Below are 5,245 nucleotides of genomic sequence, written 5' to 3'. Positions count from 1 at the left end.
ACTGGGATTACAAGCGTGAGCCACTGCACCCGGCCTTTAATTTTCTTTCTTCAATAATAAATTAACCTTACTACTGTAAATTTTTTACTTTATAAACTTTTTAATTTTTTTTAACTTCTTGACTCTTACCAATATTTTGTACTGCATGTAATTAAATATAGGCTACACTGCTTCTCCTGCAAATAGGTGATCAGAACATAGACAGGAAGGACACACCAATTTCTATTCCTCTGAGAAGGGTGCTCGGGATAGGGCTGGGGCCTAAACTGTGTTCATGTGTTTTCTTAACTAAAACCTTTAAAAAAAAAAAAAAAAAGAATCTGAAGCCATTATAGTAGAACAATGTTAATATTTATTCAGTCTGGGAGGTGGGTATGTGGATGTTTGTACTTTGAAATACCTTAGAATTTTTAAATATTATTCTGTGAAAAGAAGGGAAAGAAAAAATGGAGAATGTTACTGCTATTTTATAATTTGTCTAGCAGGTTTTCTGGTCTTCACCAGAAAACCCCTAAAAAGAAAAAGAAAAGAAAAAATTATTTTAATGGAGAGAGTCACCATGAGATACAAATATACCCATGGGAGGGAGAGGCAGCAGTTCTGGAGGAGAAGGTAGGGGCTGGTCCAGGTCCTTCTAGGTTAAGTATAAACCCTCAGCATTGTCCCAACCTTCCCTGAGAACTCTCAGGAACTGACACCACAGACCAGAAAATGCCACGGCTTGTCATTCCAAAGACACAAGGCAGTACTGACCCTCCTTCCCTCCTTCCACCCAGTTTCTCCCATCAGGAGTGTCCTCCCATCCTACCCCACCACACTCCAACCCACAGACAAGGACCAGCTCAAAGGCCCCCTCTTCCCTGAAGCTGCATGTCCTAGTTCATTTGCATTGCTATAAAGGAATACTTGAGACTGGGTAATTTACAATTAAGAGGGGTTTATTTGGCTCACAGTGCTGCAGGCTGTACACGAAGCATAGTGTCGGCATCTGCTTCTGGTGATGGCCTAGGAAACTTACAATCATGGCAAAAGGGGAGTCAGCGTGTCACATGGAGACAGCAGGAGCAAGAGAGAGAGGAGGGAGTTCCGGGCTCTTTTAAACAAGCAGATCTTACATGAACTCATAGAACAAGAACTCATTCATTATGCATATTTAGAGTGAGAACTCACTCATTACACGAGCACAGCACCAAGCCATTCATGAGGGATCTGCCCCCATGACCCAAACACCTCCCATTAGGCCCACCTCCAACCTTGAAGGTCACATTTCAACATGAGATTTGGAGGGAACAAGACATCCAAACCATATCACCTTATCAACTGGGAGGTCCTCTTGGTTCCAAATGACAGAGGAGCAAACCAGCCAGCTTACACAAAGGGGAGAGTGGGGAGATGCTTGGCTCACGTGACATAACACGGAAGGGGCAGGGGCGGGACCTCAGGGATGACTTGAGACAGGCACCGAGCATCTCTGAGCCTCCCTCTGTGTCTTTCTCATTTTCACAGTCTCTCCCCACATGGCTTGGGGCAGCCTCAATTTCCTTATAATCCTCACCACTTGATGAGAGCTACAAAGGGCCTTTTGCCTCCTTCCGAAGTTTTCAAACACCTGCAGGAAAGCTCAAGTGGACGTATTGTGATTACCTTGGCTGGAGTTATCTGCTCACTCCTGTAGCCTGGGCAGTGGCCTTTTCTGCTACAGACAGTGGGGGATGGACTGGGCAAACCAAACCAATTGCCAATACAACTCCTATCACTTTCTTTTTTTTTTTTTTTTCCTTGAGACAGAGTCTCGCTCTGTCACTGAGGTTAGAGTGCAGTGGCGCAATCTTGGCTCACTGCAAGCTCCGCCTCCTGGGTTCATGCCGTTCTCCTGCCTCAGCCTCCCGGGTAGCTGGGACTACAGGCACCTGCCACCACATCCAGCTAAATTTTTGTATTTTTAGTAGAGAGAGGGTGTCACCGTGTTAGCCAGGATGGTCTCGATCTCCTGACCTCGTGATCCGCCTGCCTCAGCCTCCCAAAGTGCTGGGATTAAAGGCATGAGCCACCACGCCCGGCCTACAACTCCTGTAACTTCCCAAAACAATTCTCTTCTCTCTCTTCTGAGTCCCAAGAAAAGTTTTTGTCCCACTCTTCATTCAGTGACGTCTAATCAAAATGATTCATTGAATACTGTGCTTACCATGTGCCCAGAGGGACAAAGATGACTTAGAAACAGGCCATGTCCTTGAGAAACAGGGGAACAAGGTGTATAAAAGGATTGTTGCAATGCAATATGGGAAGTGCAGTAATAGATGCATGTTACTAGGTGTGTGGGAAAATAAGATGACTTGGAGAGGGGGCATTCAAATTAGATTATTTTTATGGCTTTATCTAATCTTTTTTAAACAGTTTTATTGAGGTATAATTGACATGCAAAGAAGTGCACATATTTAATGTGTAAAATTTGATGACTGGGACATATGCAGACACCCATGATACCATCATCAGAATCAAGGTAATAGACATGTCCACCATCTCCCAAAGTTTCCCCGGGTCCCTTTGTTTTTGTTTTTGGGGTTTTGGTTTGGCTTGGTTTTGGTGGTGAAAAAAACACTTAACATGGTAGTTTGGGCCAGGTGCGGTGGCTCATTCCTGTAATCCCAGCACTTCGGTAAGCCAAGGAGGGTGGATCACCTGAGGTCAGGAGTTAGAGACCAGCCTGGCCGACATGGTGAAACCCCGACTCTATTAAAAATACAAAAAAATAGCCGGGCATGGTGGTGCATGCCTGTAATCCCAGCTACTTGGGAGGCTAAGGCAGGACAATCACTTGAGCCCAGGAGATGGAGGCTGCAGTAAGCCAAGATCGTGTCACTGCACTCCAACCTAGGCAGCCGAGAGAGATTCTGCCTCAAAAACAAACAAACAAACAAAAAACACTTAACATGAGACCTACTGTCTTATATTTTGAAGTTCACAAGTTATGTTGCTAACTGTGCGTATTATGTTGTATAGCTGGTCTCTAGAACGTAGGCATCTTGCATAACCGAAACCTTATACCCACGGGACAACAACTTTCCATTTCCCCCATGCTCCAGCTCCTGGCAACTATTGAATTCTCTGTTTCTATGAGCTTTACTATTACAGAGACCTCATAGAAGTAGGATCATGCAGTATTGTCCTTCTGTGATGGGCTTGTTTGACTTCGAATAATGTCCTTCTATGTTGTCGCAGATGGCAGGATTTCCCTCTTTTTAAGACTGAGTAATATCCCACTGTATGTATATGGCACATTTGTCTATTTATCTGTCAGTATCAAGTTAGATCTTGAAGAATAAATAGGCGCTTTCTAGGTCATGGTGCTAGCTAGATGCATGAGCTGGCAAAAGTGGTGGAGTGTAGGGGAACCATTAGAGACAAGAAAATGTGGCCGGGCATGGTGGCTCACGCCTGTAATCCCAGCACTTTGGGAGGCCGAGGCAGGTGGATCATGAGGTCAAAAGTTCGAGACCAGCCTGACCAACATGAAGAAACCCCATCTCTACTAAAAATACAAAAATTAGCTGGCATGGTGGCACTTGCCTGTAATCCCAGCTTGGGAGGCTGAAGCAGGCAGATCACCTGAGGTCAGGAGTTTGAGACCAGCTGGCCAACATGGTGAAACCCCGTCTCTACTAAAAACACAAAAATTAGTTGGGTGTGGTGGCACATACCTGTGATCCCAGCTACTCGGGAGGCTGAGGCAGGAGAATCGCTTGAACCCAGGAGGCGGAGGTTGCAGTGAGCCGAGATCACGCCACTGCACTCCTGCCTGGGTGACAAGAGCAAAACTCCGTCTCAAAAAAAAAAAAAAAAAGAGAAAGAAAAAGGTCATTAACTGGAGTATAAGCTCATGTTAGCAGTGCTTTATCCTGATGGCAATGGTAGATGGACTTGGAAGTGGGGAGGGGGCCCTGAAGACAAAAATCAGTTAGGAAGCTATTGTAATAGCCCAATGAGAGATGGTCCATCTACTGGGGCACATCCTGCTTTTACATTTGTACCATGGTAATTATGGACTTGGACTTGTTTTACATTGCCCGCAAAACACATACACAGAAGATAAGAAGTTGTTGTTCAAAAGCAGGAAAACAAGTATCATTGCTTCACCATAGGGGACATTTATTATTTGTCTTCCCAGAATAGATCCCCTTTCCTTTGTGGAAGGACTAATGCCCTATTGCAACTTTGCGGTGTGCCAGGAACTGTCTATCACAATACTGAATGATCACATGACCCCATCCCAGCCAACTGGAGTTCTTCTCTTGGATTTAGTGCGTGCACGTGTGTGTGTGTGTGTGTGTGTGTGTGTGTTACTGATGTGGGATCATGCTCTTTCCTCTCTGGTCAGGAGACTATAAAGATGTAAACCTGAGCTACCTGTGGCCATGATTCCAGACCCCTAAGAACTGCCAGCCTGAGAGAACAGAGTTAAGAGGGAAGGATTTGAATCTCCAGACCCAGCTGTCCAGAGGGCCTGCTTCTCTCTGGCTCTGAGTGGGTTTTTGTTTTGTTTTGCTTTGTTTTGTTTTTTACATGAGTTACATATTTTCTACTGGTCTCTTTATTTTTTTATTTTGCAATTTAGGGCACACACACAGACTGAGTATCTGTGGTATGTCCCTCTGCCTGTCTCTTAAGGTAGTTTTAATTAGGTCCTGTCACTTCTGGCAAAAGATCCTGGCCTAATGTATGTACCCAGGATGGCATCCTCCCATCAGACCTAATACAAAGAAGCTGCTCAGAATACATCTGGAAAGAGAAGAGCACAGAAAAATAGTCTGAAGGAGATGCCCAAACAAAGCACAATTTGATAGGCCCCACCTGTTGCTGCCATGCACCGGGCAGTTTTCCTTAGGCCAGGTGGACCAGAGAACAGCCCCACACTTAGGGAGTGCCCCCTCTTCACATATCCTAGATGCCATCCTCACTTGCCATGGGAAAAGGCATTCTTATTCACAAACCCCACCGTGACTAGGCCTGCCCAGGGGGTCCTCCTTTCTCTCTTTCCAAGTTTCAAAAATGCAAGAGAACTGTGAAAAGATAGTCAACAAGGAATACTTTTCCATCAAGGTACAGAGGAAGCACTTGAATCCATTCAAGGAACTACGACCTCCTGGCTCCCACCACCAACCCACTTCTAGCTGAGCTAGCTCCGGTGTGCACCTTAACAGAGAAGCCTCCCTGATTACTATTTTAAAGAACAAGCTGTTCCTACCCT

At 45.2% G+C, this 5,245-nt stretch overlaps 1 non-coding gene across 1 annotated transcript; it reads left to right on the top strand.

Moving 5' to 3' along the window:
- Positions 1-451: 451 nt before the first annotated feature.
- On the top strand, positions 452-513 carry LOC119627412 (U7 small nuclear RNA). Its single transcript, XR_005243606.1, has one exon. It is a non-coding gene; the product is annotated as a U7 small nuclear RNA (small nuclear RNA).
- The last annotated feature ends 4,732 nt before the right edge of the window (positions 514-5,245 follow it).

This window comes from Chlorocebus sabaeus, chromosome 19 (genome assembly GCF_047675955.1).
Source record: "Chlorocebus sabaeus isolate Y175 chromosome 19, mChlSab1.0.hap1, whole genome shotgun sequence".
Taxonomy (NCBI): Eukaryota; Metazoa; Chordata; class Mammalia; order Primates; family Cercopithecidae; genus Chlorocebus; species Chlorocebus sabaeus.
This window is presented reverse-complemented; position numbering and strand designations above follow the sequence as displayed.